Raw genomic sequence first — 21,144 nt, forward strand, 5'->3', positions numbered from 1 at the left:
TTATGATGCACAGTGAGAAAGGGAATTATGGAGGCAGACTAGGGTATGATATACGCAAAAGTCTTTCTGCTAAAATTCTTATACTTCTCATGGATGATATATTTCCTAACGTCATGCTGAATTGGATATCAATGTCCAGATCTTCAGTGGTTCATATGTCATCTGTCCTGAAGCTGATCTCTCTCCCAGGCTTTCTTTTTCTATCTAGCCTTTCAAAATAGTCATTCTGTAACTTTAAAAAAGAAAGACTTACTATGGCATATTATCTTAGTAAGGTGAAGTATCAGAACCTGCCTCCAGGTCACCAAGCAAAGGGACAATTCAAAGTTTTGATAGTTTCTAGGTTGAGAAAGTGAATAACTCTGATGACTAAGAAATCCTTTTACAAATCAAGTTTCTAACATTTACCTTTGTCATCCAAAAGTCCTCCAAGTTGTCTAAATAGCAGAAAGGAGAGTTTTATCGGCACTATCAGTTTGCAAGCCAGGAAGAGAAAGTCTCCAGTGTGGACCAAATGTGCTCTGTCTTTGAAGAGGGGAGGGGCAGGTTGGATTTTATGCCTCACAGGGCCAGTATCATACATATTCAGCAGGTTTGGGAGAAAAGCTATACAAATTTTTGAGAGGAACAGAGCACATTGCATGGGTAGCTATGTAGGTAAGGTACATCGCATGTTCACTTTGGGGAGGAATTTCAGCATTAAAATGAGGTGGAAGTTGGCTCTTTATGTAAGAAGATGAACTTGTCTGCAATAGCTTATCTAAAACGAAAGAATGCTCCTAAGGCCGATCTGGTCCTCTGACCAATCAGAGTTGTAGTGATCTAGGTTGTAAATCAGAGCTGATAGCTCCTATTGTTAGGGAGTTTAGCCATAGGAATTTAGAAATTTGCCATGCCACCCAGGCCCTGAACCCTTGACCTGTGGGTAACTTTGTTTCCTTAACTTTTAGGTGCATCTTACTTGATAAAGGGGAATCTATTCTCTCTGGGATCATAGCTTGAAACAAAATTGAGGAAGGACTAATTGAATTGCTGGAGTGTAGATTATTAACAACTTTTAATGCTAGGTCATCAACTGATTTTCTGTTTCTTTGCTTAAAAATTAGAAGGAAGTCAAAGGACTGAAAGGCATTGACATAACAAAAATCTGTTTATCCCCATCTATTCCTAGTCATTCCTCAGTATCTACAAGGAATTGGTTCAAGGACCCACATGGATACCAAAATCCACAGACACTCAAGGCAGTCCACTGTGGAGAAAATTGCAGATGAGAAAAGGTGGTTCTTGGTATTTGTAGGTTCCACATCCTGCGAACAATGAATTACCTAATTGCAGCTGGTTTTATTTACCTGAAAAAGGTTTATCATGCTTAGTCTTGTAGGGGTGGAGAGAGTCCCAACTGTCTGTTAAGACTAAAACTGGGAAGAGAATTGGTCGTGAATTTGCCCTCATTCTAGAAATAATTAATATTCATAATTAGATATACGAATTGAAAAAAGTTATAAATAAGGGCTTTTTTATGCCATAGATTGGTTCCAAGAATATTTTACTTTTTATATGTTAAATAATAATTTACCAAAATTTAACACAGTATTTAGACCATTTTGACCAAATATAATCTATAGTAATTACAATGATAATCAAGAAAAACGTCTTAATACTTATATGACTACAGGAAATTATTTATTAAAGAACATTTAAATACTCTTTACTTATTTACTTTATGTTGAAATCCTTTTATCAAGTGGCCGACAAAAGGTTTTCAACATAAAATATTAACTTCAGATATACTGCCTGGTAGAAATATAACTTCAAGGAAGGAAGAACTTCTTAAATACACATACAAATAAGATTAAGCAAGATGGAAGAAAAGATCATTTCAGGGTGAGGGCATAGTAAGTACCAAAGTATGTATTCCAGAAAAAAACTTGGCAAATTGGCGAGATTATTACCAAAGGATTGCTTGAAAAGGAAAGTGGAAATTGACTTAGTGGAGCAGTATTGTTGAAGGTGGCAACACAATAAAATTTCTAGAATGACTCTTTCCCTTCTTACCAATGAAGTACGTTGAGTTCTTATGGGACTTCAACCTTTTTTCAGAGTGCATTCAGGACAGTTCACATTTAATTCAAGGACTGTGATTTTTAAGCCTTGGCAAAAAGCCAGATGAGTTGAGTCTCAAATTACTTAGATTCTCTTGGACTTGAAAATAAATTCCAAAGTTTAGCTTTAGAGAGCTAAATGTCTCAGCAGCCAAGAAATTGAAGTTGACAATGGTCAGAAAAATGTCATAATCCTTGTTTCCACTCCTCACCTGAAATATTTTCAGAATATCCGAGTCCAGCTCGTACAGCTAGTATGTGAAATAGAGAATAGTTGAGTGTCAAGCATGTTGTCATTTTTGCTCGGTGAAGAATTCTATCTAACAGAAAGCCATAAGAAAAAAAGCAAGAGTGTTTCATTATGCAATTCTTGGAGACTTGAGTTCCCCTATCAAGTGAAAGTATGGGTAAGAGAATCTACATGAAACCACATAGCAGTTGGCTTCTGTAGATACCTGTAAATGAAGCAGAACAGAACAATGTAGAAGAGAGAGCCATTTTTTTTTTTCCTGGTCACATATAAAAAGTTCACAGGACAAGGATATTATTTATTTTAACTCCCAGAGTTTCAATAGTAAACATAGATGACTAAATGAAATCTTCCATTTATTTACAAAAGAAGAGGAAAAAGGAGGGGAGAAATCACATGAAGAGTTTTTAAAAATCTGAAACATAGAAGCTTCTAGCTTAGTTTCCATAACTTGAATTTATAATGAAATGGGAGAGTTCCCTGATTCCGCTCACAGGACGTGCAACAGGGGTGTGGCTCGCCTGCTTGATGACCCCACAACTCAAACGCCTACGGGGAGCATGCAGAAATGCAGGTGCAGAGGCAGGTGCGAGATCTTTTAGGCTCCTGCCCCATGGCAGTGTCTAGTGGTGGGTGTCTGCAACTCCCAAACCTCAAGTGGGTGTGTCTTATGAAGCTCTTTCATATTTGCCATCTGCAGTTGGCTTGTGTGTTAATCAGCTCAATGGACACTATCTTATCACAGGGGCAGAGGGCTAGTGTGACAGCCTTCTGTATTCTGAGCTCTTACCCAGTGTCCTGAAAGAATCGGATCACACACAGGCTTGAAGGATGACTGCAATGTTTCACTGAGTGGTGGAGGTGGCTCTCAGTGAGATAGATGGGGAACCAGAAGAGGGGATGGAGTGCGAAGGTGATCAGAGTCAGGCCACTCAGCTGCCAAACTCTTCCTCAACCGCCCCAGGACAAACTTCCCTCAGTATCCAGATGTCCTTCCTCCTCTCTTTCTCTGCTGCGTTATTCTGCTGTTGCTGGTCTGCTGGTCTGTTGGTCCACTGGTATGCTGATCTCAATTCAGCCACTTGTGTATGTGTCCGCTAAGGTCTTAGGTTTACATGGGAGCAGGATGGGGGTACATCGTGGGCCAAAAGACAAGTTTTGGGGCATGAAAACAGGAATGCCTATCCTCATTTAGGGCCACAGGTCTTCAGGCTTGAGGGTGGGCCCTTTGCTGGGGAACCATCCTCTTCTACCCAGTATTTCTCTGTATTCTGTCCATATCGATAATGACACAAATCATCATACATGTGTCTTTTTTTCCAGTGGTTCTAAAACCCTAACAAAGAGTAGGAAAAGGTAGCATTAACCAGGACTAATGTTTTTGAGATCTGGTGTGATGGAAAGGTGAGAGAAGAAGTGCACTGAGGTGACTGGCAAGAGAATTATCAAAATAATGGACTCTAGTACCAAAGCTGAATGGGGACAGGATTAGAGGCAGAAGTTGGTGTGGCGTAACTGCAAGTCTGCCCAAGCTCTTGGGCCCTTGGGGCAGTGGAGGGCAGAGAGTGGAAGTTTGCAAGGCATTGACAAAGAGCAGAAAGAAAGAGACTAATGATTACAGACCAATAAGCCTGAGAAATTGGTGAGAGAGAGCCCAGATAAGATTGGAGTGGAGCCAGAGAGTGGTATTTGGGAACTTAGGACACTAGAGTAAAATTTAAGGTATTAGGTAAAAGGCAAGAAAAGAAATAATTTGGAAATTTGTTGGGGCAATTAGTCTGTTAATTTATACTATAAAAAAACAGATTCTCTGTCTTGTCCTGAACACTCTCATATAAAGCTGACATGTTATCTTAGAATCTCGCAAACACATCTGAGCTCTTTCTAAATGTATCAGGTCAAAGTCAGAGATGGGGGTTGTATCCAAATACTAAAAAGAAAAAAAGGGAGGACGGAGGAAGAGGAGAAGGAGAATGCATATGAATCTAATTCTATGTATTTTTTTTTTTTGTAAAAACTAAACTTGAATTAAATAGCTTTTTCAAGTCACCTTGACTTTATCATGGCCTTAACATGAAATAAAAAGGAATAACTTCAGTCATCCTTTAATATGGGAAGCAATCCCATTAATAAAAGGGCTGATACTGCACCTGCTTAGGCATTTTTCTTGCTTTCCACCCCCTTGCACTGCATGACAAAAACAACAATGTGATATTTTATTGACAATTACTATGTGCCAGGCTCCAACAATACCTAAGTGTTAATACTTAGAGTTCCCAGTGTATCTCTCTTTTTCTCACACCTACATGATTTTTGTACATCCAGTTTCCTCTCTCTAGAATACACTTTCCCACTTTTCTTCCTGCTGGGATATTCCTATCCTTTCTTAAAAACTTAGCCAATCAACACATACTTTATCATATTGACCCTCTTAGGCAGACAGCAATGCATTTTCCTCTATTAAATTCATTATCTACTGCTATTGTCTTATAATTGATAGTGCCACTTTTCTGGCTACAAGATTGAGTTTATCTCCAAGACCAAACACATCATAAGGTAAATAAAAGACATTAAATGAATATTTGTTGAATTAGTAGTCTGATGCATGAATCAATTAATGAATAAATCTGCACCAATATATCCTGCACTGTTCTGTTCCAATAAATTACTGCTCACAAAGGGGAAAACATTAGGTTCCAGACATAATTTCCAAAGCAGGTAATATCCTTTATATTTTGAGAAGCTCTTGCAAAGACATCCTGCATTATTTGAATTACAATTTAATTTTGATAGTGACAATAATGTTTTTATTGGGAATTTCAAGAATGCTGATATCAATGACATTGGGTATCAAATACAAAATTGAAGTAGGATGACGAAGGTGGTTGAAACAGACATGCACCCTGCCACCACACTGAACTGAGACCACGTATTTCTCCTTCATACTGCACAACATCTTATTCCTTCTGTTTCCCACTGACTCCCACTTCTCTCATTCGATAGGGAATTTTCTTTATTTTCACAGGATCTATCAGATATTGTTGGAAATGACACTGTAAGTAAATTAAGTACAGGATAGTATGGGCTGATGAAGTACTGTAATTTAATTTTATTGCATCAGTGGCAACAGTAAAATAGATGCACAGCATAACATGCTGAGATAGTCTATTGATCTTTTCAGTCAATATTGGATGAAAACTCCTAACAAAACATAAAATTACAATATTGTTAGAAAATATATTATTTTTAGCTTTGAATACTATAACAAATTTAGAAACATAATTGTTTATTTTACACACATCTAATATATATGTAGATGACCAAGAACTGAATTCACAGCTGATCAGAACATATATAATAATAATATATTTATCCCAAGGTTACTTATTATGTTACTTCCAGGGGTAGTCAGCCTAAGAGTAGGATAGGCCTTAAACATTTATAGTCAAGCAAAAGGATGTCACAAAATCCAGGTACCCAAAGGAACCTCATAGAGATAAAGTACATCCTTCTAAGAACCTCCCTCAGAGATAAAGTACATCCTTCTAAGAACCACACTGAATTTATAATCTTGATTATCTGTTTAACATAGTATACAAAAAAAGTGAGTTGGATATTAGAGATAATTATAAGGGAAAGACAGAATTTCCATAATGACAAATGGTGGTTATTTTCTTGAAAGCAGAAGGCATGCTTCGGAAAACGGTCAAAAACAAACTAAATGAGCAAAGAAGTCTGAAGCCTTTCAATGCAGAGAGGATTGTTTCATGTACCTTAACAACAGTTTTGGACTTTTTTGGAGTGTAGTTTGCCTAGGAAATAATTGATCACAATTCTATTTTTATGGGGAGTCAAAAATGTTTTCAAATGTATTCAAATTTGACCTGAAAATACATCACAACTAGTAATTGATTCGGTTTTCTGTTGTAGTGGTCTTTTACTCCATATTGAAATCACTTTTGCAATTAGAAATTTGTTTATTAAATTTAACCAATATATCTTCAGTGCCTACTATGTGCCAGGTGCTGTGATAAGCACTTAAAGAGATGGAGAGATGAACAGTATATGATTATTATAATTAATAATTCAAAAATTTTAGTGAATCACTTCAATTTAAAACTTGGAAGTGTCTGCCATACCCCTTTTGGGGACATATGAAGAACTAAGGTTATTATAAATCTGAGATGAGGGGATTCAGAATATATCATTACAAGAAATAGTGTTGATAACACTCTAAATCTGTGTATTCTTTATTCATTTCCAAGTGTTCTCATTCTACTTCATATTAGTTCTCACAATAAGCCTATAAGCAAAGAAATAGTAATATTCACTCCATTCAGCAGATGAGAATACCTCAAATCAAAGCAGTTATTTCAAGTTTTAACCTCAGAAAGTTAGAGGGAGAGTCTAGAATAATATAACATACATAATATAATAATATCCTGCAAACAACTACAGTGCCTCCTTCAGAGGCATTTTTACTCTCAACCATACACCAGGCTGTCTGCATTAGGGAAAACACTTTCGCTTGGATGTATGGAAGAGAACCCTAGAGGTCTGGACACAGGAAGACATAGAGAGGCCAAAGGAGCTTATTTGATTTCTATCATCCTCCTCACTGTTCTTCCTTACCCAGAGGGCAAGGAATTATATTTTATGTATTTTCTATCTATCTATCTATCTATCTATCTATCTATCTATCTATCTACACACACACACACACATATATATATATAATTTATATAGTATAAAATACTAACATGCCCAGAGGAAAAATAGTGAACCAACATTCTTCTTTGCAGCTGGCATAAATCTTAATTCATTCTATGCATGTGATTAATACAACTTGCATTGCCTCTTCTGTAAAGGTGCTTCGTTCCAGTAGTACAGGTGGTTTCAACTACATACATAAGTCTGCTGGGGGGACGACAAAAACACATGTATTAACCGTATATCAACATGAAAATAATGTTTAAAAGGTTTAAGGAAGAAACAGAAGATTTAAAATAATTTTCAAGATCTTCTAAGAGGAAACATGGAGAAGCTTCTAGGTCCCTAGGGAAAGAAAACCCAGGAAAAATTTAAAAGACCAGAAAGAGGTAATGGTTTTCTAACAGTACATTTTAAATGCTTCCCTTTCTAAAATATCTGAAGGAATTATTCTGCATGTGCCACCAAATATACAATAATACACAATTCCTTTGGACATTCAGTTTGTTTCACTACCTTAGCAGTCAATCATGAAAGCAAGCCGACTCTAGCTTTTATTTTTGTTATTCCAAACAGAAGAAAGAAAGCTTCATGAGAATGCAGTGTAATTGGAGAGAAAAATAATTGCAGCATAAAAGAGGGGTTGAAGGGAAAGAGAAGAGGGCTAGAAGGAAAGGGCTTAGCAACTCAGAATGTGGCGAAAATCATTGCACCTGGAAAGAAGGGCATTGGCTTGCTATATCATTGCAAATCTCTGATAACAAAACCTTTACTCAGTCATCTTTGGATTGCTTCCAACTGCTACTGATATATTTTGAATTTAATAGATCAAGGTTAAACGTATGGTTGGATGCTGACTTGAGGGTATCTTCCTTCTGATAAAATCAGAAACTATTATTGCTAATTGTCTACTGAATTTCCTAGACGCCCAGGAATTAAAGACCTTAGTAGTCATCTAATTCCACTATACACCATTTTTCAGTAGTTGTATTCTTTCTGACTTTTAGCAGAGTGAAGGGGAAAGAAGCCAAGACTTACAAACAGGTGGTGAAAATATGAGTCTCAACTCCGTCTCTGGCTATTTAGATGACCTCTGCCAGGTGATTTAATCAGGCTGGGGCTTGTTTCATTTAAACTAAGGAAAGGATTACATTCTACATATGCTTATAAAATGTAATAAAGTTAATATCTTTTGAAAATATTCACTTCAATAGTCCTCGTAATTGATCCTGGTCAAAAATAAAACAAGAAAACAATTATTCCAATATTTATATGTTCTTTCACATTCCAATGGAAACCTTATAACACCTACCCAAGCTCCGTATCTAAATATCTAACACAAATATTAACACATTTTAAATAAATATATAATACACCTATAAATATCACAATAAGCTGGGCATGCAGCACTTTGGGAGGCCAAGATGGGCTAGAATTTGAGACTAGCCTGGACAAGATGGTGAAACCCCGACTCTACTAAAAATACACAAATTAGCCGGATGTGCTGGCGCACACCTGTAATCTCAGCTACTTGGGAGACTGAGGCAGGAGAATCACTTGAACCTGGGAGGCAGAGATTGCTCCTGAGCCAAGAACACGCCACTGCACTCCAGCCTGGGTGACAGAGTGAGATTCTGTAAATAAATATCACAATGATGCTGATTTATAAAATCCCAACTCTATCTAGAACAAAATCCTAGGATTGACTTACTGACTCTATGTTGTGGTTTTTCAGTATAAATTACTACTTGACATTGCTTTACTAAGAAAGCAAAGACCCAATACCACCTCCTACATCAATTCACAGTATCACACCTACTACATGGAAATAATTTGGGACTCTGTTTTCTTTTGCTTTACCCTTTCAAGTAATTCATTTATGTCAAAATAAAAAATTGATTTGTGGATATTTAGTTGTTTTCTTCATTTACAAAATGTTGAGAGTTAAGATGTCTTTGTGGCTAGCCATTTTACAATAAATACGGGCGATATCTTCCTGTGTCATGGTTTTCCTTCTGAGGTTACTTAATGATAATGAGTGTGAATGAGACAATTATTTTGCTAGATGATGTCTTCTTTCCAGACATTAAGTAATATCATATAAAATATAATAATCATAGCTTTATTTGATTTTTTTCTAAGTATTTACATGTACCAAGTCCTTTAATCCCCACAGCAGTCTGGGGAGATAGCTACTATTGTTATCACTATTTTGATAATGAGGAAACTGAGACAGACAGAGGATAAGTAACTGGCTAAAGGCAACACAGCTAGTAAGTGAAAATGCCAGGATACGGACCCAGGCATTTAAGCCCACGGTCCATGTCTTAGCCAATATTGTGTAAGTTGAGAGCAACAGAATACACATTTTCAACTCCCTTAATAACTTATTCAGAGTGAAACATACACATATTGTTTCTTAGTGATGGTTTTATTTTTAAGGCAGTGAAGATTATGTTACAAGGCAAGCCACTCTTTTCATTTCTAGCATGCAAAAGCTCAAGCTAAGTTGTGAGGATAAGGAAGTGTCATCATCCTTCAATTACAAATGTGGATAGAAGCTTTGATATAACTAATGATTAAATGGAAAGATAGAGTTTTCCATTACTCATTGATTTTATCCTCTATAATATTGGAAATTAAAAATTGTAACCTTTTGAGAATATACCTGGTTTCTCTGATACAAATACTTCTACAAATGTGTACATTCAATGCCACCAAATTTATTTCACTTCCATTCACCCCCTAACTGAGTGACAACAGGCTACTAAGAGCTATGTCAGGTAAGTAATTTTTCTTGAGCTTTTGTGTTGAGTTCTGTACGTAGCCAAATATCTGCTTTTGAAGGAAAATAAAATTATGGAACCGAATAAAGCAGAACAGTTTTTGCCCTAGCATGCAGGCTGTAAGTTGTTTTTGTTTGTTTGTTTGTTTGTTTGTTTTTTGATGGAGCCTTGCTGTGTCACACAGGCTGGAGTGCAGTCATGATCTTGGCTCACAGCAAACTCTGCCTCTGGGTTCAAGTGATTCTCCTGCTGCAGCCTCTCCAGCAGTTGGGATTACAGGCGCCCACCACCATGCTCCCCTAATTTTGTAGTACTTTCGTTAGAGATGCCGTTTCACCATGTTGCCCAGGCTGGTCTCAAACTCCTTACCTCAGGTGATCCACCCTCCCTGGCCTCCCAAAGTGCTGGGATTACAGGCATGAGCCACTGCGTCTAGCCGGCTCTAAGCTTTTTAAGGAAAGATGTTTTGTTTTACTCATTTTTGCACTCATAGCACCTAACCCTGTCTCATGTGCAGAATTTGGTCCTACAAACATGCCCATTAAATTGTGTGAGGTGATTAAAAATAGTTGTTCAAATAAAACACACTCAAAATACTAAAATTGTAAGAATATAGGCCAATGAGTCTCTAAGAGATGAACACGCACACATATTCCCTACCAAGTTTAAGAAATAAAATTCCCCAATATCAGAGAAGCTCTCCCCATGCCCTTCTCAATCGCTGCCTTCCTTTTTCCATAAAAGAAAACCATGACCTGCCTTCTAACAGAGTAGAGTACTTTTGCCTGATTTTCAACTGTATGTGAATGGAGTGTTACAACATGCACTCTCTAAGGTCTAGTTCCTTTCACTCACTACAATGTTTGCAAAATTCATCCATGGCATTGCTTGTAGCTGCAACACATTTTATCTGTAGTATATGACACCTTTGGTGAGTAAAACACTTTTTCTTTTAATCCCTGCTACTGTTAATGGACATTTGAGTAGCTTCCAGCTTTGGGCTCTCATAAAAAATATTGCTGTTCATATCATTTATCCTTCTTTAGGCCTAGACATGAACGTATTTCTGTTGGGTAGATACCTAGGCTTAGAAATGCTATTGTATTGAGTAGGCATTTATTCAGGTTAGCAGATAATTTGGGGTAGATTCCAAAAATGGTTGTTCAAGTGTGCATTTTCTCCAGAAGTATATTATAGTTCTACTGGTCCAACATCCTTACCGGTTGTCACTCTTTTAAATTGTAGCCATTGTGTGAGTTTGTGATGGCCTATTATTATGGCTTAATTTACTTTTTCATCTTTTTTTTGAGACAAAGTCTCATTCTGCCACTCAAGCTAGAATGCAGTGCTACAATCTTGGCTCACTGCAACCCCGGCCTCCCGGGTTCAAGTGATTCTCCTGCCTCAGTCACCTGAGTAGCTACGAGTACAGGCGTGTGCCACCACTTCTGGATAATTTTTGTATTTTTAGTAGAGACGGGGTTTCACAACTTTGGCCAGGCTGGTCTGGAACTCCTGACCTTGAGTGATTCACTCGTCTTGGCCTCCCAAAGTGCTGAGATTACAGGTGTGTGCCACCGTGCCCAGCACCATCATTTCTAATTATGATGAAGGCTGTTTTAAAAATATTTATTGGCTATTCAGATGTACTATTTTGTGATTTGCCTACTTAGTCTTTTCCTCATGTTTTTAGTGAGTTGACAGTCTTTTTATTATTTACAAAGTAAGTATTTATTTTCTCATTATAAATGTATTTTCTTATAAGAATTGTTTTTCTTATTATTAATGTATACATTAATAATTTATATGTTATGGATACACATGCTTTGTTAAATGTATGTACTGCAGGTATATTTTCCCACATTGTAGCTTGTATTTTTATTTTATCGATGTTGTCATTTAATAAAGCAAAGTTTTACATTTTAATGTGCCCTATCAATTTGGTTCATTCAGTGAAGATTGTCTCTTCTTGTCTGTTCTGTGGTGCTATCTTTACAAAATTGGGTGTGAATACGAATTTGTACTCTCTATCCAATTCCAATAGTTTAATTTCGAATTTTCTGCTAATATCACATGATCCTCAATAGTTACTGTAGCTTTCCAAGAAGGATTGATTTTTTATATTTTTAATATATATATTTTTCATTACATATGAGATGTGTATTTACACAACCAGACTCTGGATTTGTTTTTAGTTTTTAAAATTTCAATAGTGTTAGGGATATAAGTAGTTTTGGATGCATGATTAACTGTTTAGTGAAGTCTGGGCTTTTAGTACACCCATCACCTGAGTAGTGTACATTGTACCCAACAGGTAGTTTTTAATCTTTCACTCTGCTCCCAGCCTCCCCACTTCTAAACCTCCAATGTCCATTAAGCCTCTCTGCATACCTTTGTGCACCCACAGCTCAGTTCCCACTTACAGGTGAGAACACGTGGTATTTGGTTTTTCCAGTAAGAAGCCTTGATTATCTTGTGCAGAACAGTCATCTTAGTTGACATTACAACTTAATCTTGATTCTTTTTGACCATTCATATTTTCACACATACTTTTAAGTTTGTCATTTTCCACAAAAATAAACTACTAAAATTTTGTAATTTGGTTACATAATTGAATTAAATCTATGCATCAATTACAAAGAATCAACTCTAAAATATCGACTCTTTCAGTGCATCACCATAATAGTATTTTATACTTTTCTGACAAGGACTTATACATCTTTTATTAGATTTCTTTATAGGTATTTGATCTTTCATTGATGCCATAGAAAATAGTATGTTTCTGAAATATTTTCAAATTACCATTTACTGTTATTTAGAAAAACAATTGATTTCCGCAAATCAACCCTGTATCTAGAAACCTTCCTAATTTTACTTACTAACTCATTTAGTTAATTTAAATATATATGTGTGGCTGGGAGCGGTGCCTCATTCCTGTAATCCTAGCACTTTAGGAGGCCGAGAGGGGCAGATTGCTTGAGCTCAGGTGTTTGAGACCAGTCTGGGCAACATGATAAAACCCCATCTCTACTAAAATACAAAAAATTGGCCAGGCATGGTGGCGGTCGCCTGTAATTCCAGCTACTCAGGAGGCTGAGGCAGGAGAATTGCTTGAACCTGGGAGGCGGAGGTTGCAGTGAGCCGAGATTATGCCACTGCACTCCAGCTGGGACAACAAAGCAAAACTCTGTCACAAACAAACAAACAACAATTTTATATATATATATATATGTGTGTGTGTGTGTGTATAATTGAATTTCATTATTCATGTATGCAAAAATTATAAACCTAAAATCAATATTAATGGCACTTTTGTGGCCATTTGCAAACAACACAGAGTGGTGAACAATTTGAGTCACCAACACACATATTCCCAGCTCTATCTTCTTGTTTCAGGTCACACACTATAAAAAAGTGTCTTTTTGCAGTCCATTTATGCCACATTTTTTGCATTTTTATGCTTTCCATTGATGATTTGATTGCATAAAATGGGCTCCAAGCCTAGTGCTGAAGTGCTGTCTGGTGCTCCTAAGTAGAGGAAGGCTATGATGTGCCTTAGGAAGAAAATCCACTGTTATATAAGCTTTCTTCTGGCACCAGTTATAGTGCCACTGGATCTGGGTTCCATGTAATAAACCAGTGGTAAATATTATTATTAATAGCGTGTCTTTAAATGGAAATACACACAAAACTATGTTATATACTGATCTATCATAAAACTAACATGGGCAGAGGCTCCTAGGAACCTAGCCTCATATTTCTCCTAAAAGCAATTGTTTAATATTTGCTGATTAAGTGTTTATAATGACCTCATAGAACATAACTATTGCATAAATAATAAAAATCCATTTATATTTATCTCTTTGCATATATATAAAATAAGGAAAATTTTCATAGTATTGTTTTTGCATTATACATCAGATAGGTACTTTAACATAATGCCAAATATTTAGAGTAAAGGTGAGGATCCTTGCTTTATTTCCTGATCTCAGGGAAAAGCTTGTATTATTTCATCACTAAGAATAATGTTTATTGGCCTTAAGCAGAGCGAGGTTAGTAGGAATTGCTGAATCTTGTGAGTAGAAAAATTTCAAAAAAAATTTATCCAACAAAGCAATGAGGACATTGTCTAAATGTCATTAAATCAACTTTTTCAGAACTCTGGATATTAATCAAAAAACTGAAAAAGTTGGGGAGTGTTTATTAAAGAAAACTGATTGAATCTTGGTAATAACAGCATGCTTTGTGACATTTTAACTTTCCTTGTTAACATCTCTCTCCCCCGAGCTCTTGAAGATGAATAGCCCTTGCAATCACAATGACAACCAGCAGCCTGACAGCCACTGAAAGGGCCAGAATGACATCGGAGCTCCTCTCAAGCCCTGTTCTCAGAGAACCATTATTTGTGCTGTGTAGTAGTTCCCTCCAAAAACCCACTTCCAGAATTTATCTTTATTTGACTTAACCCAGACTTTACCCAGTATAAACACCATTTTCCCTGGGAGCATTTGTTAAAAACAATCAGCAGCAATTGTTTAACAACACAATTGCCTGAGACGGATATAAGAGTTGGAACAAAAAACAAAGCTGGCAAAACGTTTAAAAGGAAAACTAAAAAATGAGCTGTTCATAGCATACTTTTAAAAGGGCCAACATATTGCTAGCACTCTAGAATCCCATGCACATTAATGGGACTGTGTGGACAGCCATGGTTGTGCACAGGCTTAGAAAAGACCTCAGGAATTCCTAAGCTCTCACCTCTCAATGTCTCTGTTCAAGGAGGAAGCAAAGACTAAGGTAGGGTTTTCAATCTACACAGAACCCCTCAACAAAGATTGAGGGAATAATTGGTTCCAGCAATTTAAAGAAATCACTGTTGAATAACTACGTGACCACTAGGTAAGTTAATCTAAGTATTTAGTGGTTACATATCACAAAAAATTTAGATTTTGTGCAATTAGTTTAGAAAGTCACTAAACAATCAAACAGCAACAGCAACCACCACCACCACCATTATCACCAAACCCTGAGAGAAGATAATCTGACTTAGAGAGTGTTCATATTGTATTATTTTAAATGTACAATTTTCAAAAGAAAATTATGAAACATGCAAATACAAAAACAAGAAAATATAGCCCATACATAAGGAAAAAAAAAGTTAAGAGGAAAAGAAAAGTAAATAATTCCTGAGGAAGCACAGATGTTACACTTAGAAGGCAGAGAATTTAAATGCTATTTTAAAATATGCTTAAAATCTAAAAGATACTGTGTCTTAAGAAACAAAGGGTCTGGGCATGGTGTCTAACACCTGTAATCCCAGCTCTTTGGGAGGTCAGAGCAGGAGGATCACTTGAAGCCAGAATTTCAAGATGAGCCTGGACAGCATAAGTAGATCTTCATTTCTACAAAAAGTGAAAAAACAAAGAATTAGTCTTATGATGACACTTCTTCATATCTGGAACCTAGTAGTCTCAGCTACTACTCAAAAAGCTGAGGTGGGAGAAATACTTGAACTCATGAGTTTGAGGCTTCAGTGAGCTATGGTCTTGCCACTGCACTCCAGACTGGGCATCAGGGCAAGACCCTGCGTCTGGAAAAGAAAAAAAAAAAAGAATGATGTCACATCAAATAGAGAATATTAATTTTTTTACAGTGTAAAAAAGAACCAAATAGAAATTCTGAAGTTGAAAATTAAAATAACTGAAATCAAAAATTCATTAGAAGGGCTCAATAGAACATTTTCTTTGGCAGAAGAAGGAATTTGTGAAGACGAAGATGGGTCAATTGAGATTATTCTCTCTGAAGAATAGAAAAAAAAGAATAAAGAAATATTAAAAATGAACATACCCAGATATGCGTGGGACACAATCAAGTATACCAACATAACATAAAATTGGAATAACAGAATGAGGGGAGAGAAAGAAAGGAATATAAAAATATATATAAAGTATTAACAAACAAAAATTTGCAATATTTGATGAAAAACATTAACATACACACTCAGGAAACTAAACAAATTTCAAGAAAGATTAATTCATAATCACTCCCAGATACATTATAATGAAACATTAAAAGACCAAGTCTACTGAGAATCTTGAAAGCATGTAGAGAGATATGATCAAGGATGTACAAGGAACCTCGATAAAATTAATTGCTGCTTCCTAACCAGAAACCAGGGAGGCAGACAGCAATGGAATGACATATTCAAAGTGCTGATAGATAAAGACTGTAAACCAAGAATTCTATTTAAACCTAAACTATTCTTCAAAATACAGGAAAAATGATAACTTTCCCAAAAGAACAAAAATTGAGAATTATCTTTGCTAGAAGACTTGCTTAGTAATAAATAGTAATAGGATCAAGGCTGAAATAAAAGAATACTATATAGTAGCTTGAGTCTACATGATAAAGAATACCAGTAATGGGAACTACATAGAGAGATGTATATATGCGTGTGTGTGTGTGTGTGTGTGTGTAATGGATATGTATCTTTATAAAGGTATATATGTCATAGGTATGTATATATGTTTGTATTGTTGTGTATATTATATATTCACACATACACACACACAGGCTTATGTACATATACTTTGAAATTGCAGTCACCTCTTCTGAGTTCTCTGTACCCCAGCAGTCATCTTTTGCCATTTCATGCCCAGATTCTGAGCCTCTATTTCATGCACAAAATTGCAAAATGCCTCCAATTAAAAAAAGTTCAGGTTATTGATTTACCTTTTCTATGAGAGAGAAAGTTTTAGTCTCTGTAATATTTGTTTCCACAAATTTATCATTTTATCATACAGAATATTTCAGCATTTTGTCTGGTCTTCTTAATTATTTTTGACAAATCCATCACTTGCTACAACTTTCTACATTCTATCTGCAAGTGGAGGTCTCATCCTTGCATATATAACTCTTCTTTAAGTTTGTATTTGACATATTTCTTCTATGTTGCATATAGTTAGTTCATTGCTTTCTGGTTTGTTTCAATATTGTATGACAAACTTTGTGATTTAATTAGAGTTTAAATTATATATTTAACATGATTGCTGACATGTGGGGAGTCAAAAACTATATTTTACTATTTATTTTCTATTTATGCCACAAATGTTTTGGTTTTTTGCTTTTTTCCTCTTGAATTAATCAAATACGTATTTTTATTATACTATTTTAACTTGTAGTAGCTTATTAATTATATATGCTTTTGTTATTATTTCTGTCTTAGAGATTTTTAGCATTTATCTTATTCAAATTAAAATCTTACTAAATCTTATTAAAATCAAACTATAATGGAACATTTACTATTTAACTAGAAAATGCAAGAACATTTAACTACATTAATGCCCCTTTTCTGTCTGCATTTTGTAGTCTGATTTTTTAATACTGTGATTCTACATATATTTTTACATTCCACACTATATTATTGTTTTTGCTTTGAAGCACATTTCAGGAAACTACAGCACATGAGCCTACTCTAACTCTTTGTTTGTGTATTACCTATGAACTAAGAATATTATTTTTAAAGTTAAAAGAAGAATGAACAATATACAACAGATCCTAAAAGATTTGTTGGCCCATTACCAAAAATGTTGATTCCCTGCTTTAACTATCAATAAAAATTTAGATTTATCAGTGGGTTTACCTTCTCAGAGTTCTTCTGTACCTTTTGCATTTTTAGATTCCACCTCAGGTAATTTTCTTTTTGCCCAAACAAGTCCCTTTAGAACATCTTTTAGGCAGATCTGTTGGCAATACCTGCTCTCATTTGTGGTGGATACTTTTGCTTCATATAAAATTCTAACTTGCAAGTTATATTCTTTTAGCTCTTGTCATCATTTCTTCTTTCAATTAACTGTATGTATTATTATTAGTGTTTTGAGAATAATGACTGTATTTCCCTTCTGGTTTTTTTTATATAATTTTTCTCTTTGTCTTTGGTTTTCTGATATTACAATATGCTATAGGTAGTTTTTCTTTTATTCTTGCATTTGTTCTGTTTGATGTTTATAGAGTTTCCAGAAATAGGAATTTGATATCTTGAAACAATTTCAGAAAGGTGTCAGCCAAAATTTCTCAAAATATTCTTTCTAATCCATTTTATTTCCTATGTTTTTCTGGACTTCAATTATTTATATGTGAGAGTGTTTTTCCATGTCTCCTATACCTCTTATGATCCTTTTTATTATTCTATTCAAGAGTCTTCTTGAGCTTTAATTAGTTTAATTTCCAATGACCAGTTCTGTAATCCTTTTTTCTCCTATATCTAATATGCTATTAATCCTATCTATTGAACTCCTGACTTTGTGTTTTTTTAATTTCTAAAATTTCTACTTACAGGTATATATGTATGTGTGTATAGTCCAATTCCTTGGTGAAATTATTTATTTTTCAGATATAGAATTTCTTTTATTTATGGTTCATATTTATAGTATTTTGGTTTTCTGCCATAATTTTTTTATTTTTTTCTTCAATATTTAAACGTACATCTTTACAATTTATGACCATTAAGTCTATCATAAATATCATATGAGTTTGTTTCTAAAGTTTTGCTTCTCTTGATATTTAACTCCTGCTATTTCATCTTTTACTTTTCAGGTTATTTTCTATTAAGTATTAGCCTTTGTATGTTTTGAGGTGTAAGGAGATGTTATTTGCCACAAGAAAATATTTAAATTTAATTCCCATGACTATAGACTATATAGGAGTTAGTAATTCTATACTACCTTACTTTGACCAGAGACTGAGGTGATTTAGGTTTGGGATTAAGTTTCTTTCAGGTCAGTCTATTTCCGGTTGAAAACTGAACTGGTCAGGTTTTCTTTTCACAATTCTTTTCTTTTTTTTTTTTTTTTTCCTTTCTAATGCCTCTAAACCATTTTTATTTGTTATTTGTTTCAATTTCCTAGTTTCTTTCAGTAAAAACATATGCAATCCCATAAGCTTGTTTTTTCCCCCCTTTGGGGTTATGGTTCCTCTACATTGTTCTAATTGCAAGATAAAGCATACAAACCAGTAAAGCAGCCCCCTCTTCTGAAAACTTGGCTATGTGAATGGAATATTATTTTGATGTAACAATCTTCAGAAGAACAATCCATTTTAAGCAGATCCAAACTTCTTATAACATTTGTTAGGAAATGTAATGAATAAATTAGAAGAAAAAGAAAAGACAAAAGACTAAATCTTTAATCTTGGACTCTAGCGGGAACTGATATGATAAACAACTGGTTTGCTCATAAGATGCTCTGAGATTTGACTCAGCTCCTTGACTTCTTCCTTAAACAAATTATTGAAGGTGGCAGTCCAGTAGTGATTCAGATTTATCTAAGAAAGTCATTGTTTCTATGGCCAAGAACATCCTTTTTAAGGAGGACATTTGAGGGATCAGAGGGCATCTACTGGTGCTATTACTTGGCTTTTGATATACCACTTCCCAATAAATAAACTACTTCTAAAAACTGTATATTATGAATGCATATGATGTGTTAAAAGAATAAGTTCTTCACATAGTTGAAATAGAACTTCTTATAAGCCATGCATTAGCTCTGGCACCTACGCTTTGGAAAAATAATACATGAAGGCCAACACCATGGTGGTTTTGTGCTTAACTAAAGCAAGCAACCACAATGGAACTCAGTGAAAGATGAGAATCAAGATATTTGCATGGAACTGTACACAGAGACTGAGAATAGATCATAAAAACAAAATGCACATAGAAGGATTTTCTTAATGCCCCTCACAGCTTCCTATATCTCTTGGATGTGTTTCTCTAGATCTCCTTTGTGCTTCATTTGTTCTGTGTCAAGTAATCTTTCTCTTAATTTTCTGGTTAATTCCCTGAAATGAGGGGAAAAAAAGATGAATGGATGAGTGAACATTTAGTATAGATAATGACTAACCTTCTCATACATGATTTTAACAAGAAATTTAAACTTATTTGAGTATATTATGTTGATTTATCTAGTTATGTTACAGCTGAAGAGATGATACAGCATACCAGGTTTATCATCATGACAGATAAAATGACCTGAAGTTGTGGTGTTTAAACACTGAGAGATATTGTCAACGGTGCTCTGGCTGGGTCTATATATGTACCAACAAACATAGTCAAAAAAATTACAGTATGGTAAAAAAACATCAGAATAGTGCAATAATGCTAATATCAGCTGCTAATCACTAATTGCTCTTACCAATAGCTATTACAATTGAGAATAAGTAGTTTGCTGAAGTTCTGAGGGAAAAAGAGGAGGGGGTTAAGTGAGCGAAGTGATTCCTTACCTTCCTTCCATTAAGAATGTACTATATTTAGCATGACAAATCATTCACAAAGAAAATTGAAGAACTTTTTTTATGGAATGGTAAGTGTTAAATAATAAAAACTCTTCAAATTGAGTTACACTGAGAATAGTGAGAATAAAAATAGAACGATTTTTCAAAACTGTTCAGTTTTGAGAAAAGAACTAGGCACAGTGGAGGGGGAAATGATCTAGAAAAAAATGAGCATGACTCAAAGTTTGAAAGAATATTAATAATGTTGGAGAATGACCAAATTAACTTAGCAAAAGAAGGGCAATTGAGACAAGTGGTTTTCAGTTTGGATAGGGTTGTGGAGGAGTTTGGACGGACAACCATGACTGCTGTTACACAACACGAATATCTGCGTATTCACCAATGATATTGCTATTCTGTCTTACACATTTAATTCATTCTGGCAGATCATTTATGAAATATATATATCCATAACAATCTCACTTGAATTATGGAAAAAACCCTACTTTATTAAAGCAATGCATCTGGTAGGCTGCAAATCCCTCTTAATTCCACATCTACAGAAATTCTAGTAGAAGTTGTTGCACAGTAATATGTAGAGAACGCCCTCACGTTGGTAACTAATGGTGGAATGCAATCCATGGGGATTGCACCCTCTTATCCCTCATTTAGATGGTGAAATAAATTTATATAGAGATTTATTATAAACTGCATGGGTTTGTTTTTGTTTCTAAGTTTCATTACTAAATAATACATTTCAGTGAGTTCCTCTGCCTACCTTATCCTAAGGCTTTTATGCATCCCATGAAATGTTTGTGCCATTTCAAGAAAGGCAAAGCAGCTATTGGAGGCACTTGATATTGCTCAAACAATGTCCCAGCACACTCTGTAATTTCATGAAAAGTCAGTCAGGGGAGGGTGGAGCTCTTACAAGTACATAATGGGAACTTCTTCTGTAAGGAAAAATGGGCATCATTGCTTTGCCATTTGCATATAGATTTTCCCCCTACTGCTACCTGAGAAAATTAAG

At 35.2% G+C, this 21,144-nt stretch overlaps 1 long non-coding RNA gene across 1 annotated transcript in view; it reads right to left on the reverse strand.

Moving 5' to 3' along the window:
* Nucleotides 1–21,144, reverse strand: part of LOC112611689 — a 568,873-nt gene that overhangs the window by 335,140 nt on the left and 212,589 nt on the right. Inside the window, exon 3 of the long non-coding RNA XR_003116712.1 lies at nt 7,113–7,269. This is a non-coding gene — a long non-coding RNA (uncharacterized LOC112611689). The remainder of the gene's footprint in view (nt 1–7,112; nt 7,270–21,144) is intronic.

This window comes from Theropithecus gelada, chromosome 18 (assembly GCF_003255815.1).
Source record: "Theropithecus gelada isolate Dixy chromosome 18, Tgel_1.0, whole genome shotgun sequence".
Taxonomy (NCBI): Eukaryota; Metazoa; Chordata; class Mammalia; order Primates; family Cercopithecidae; genus Theropithecus; species Theropithecus gelada.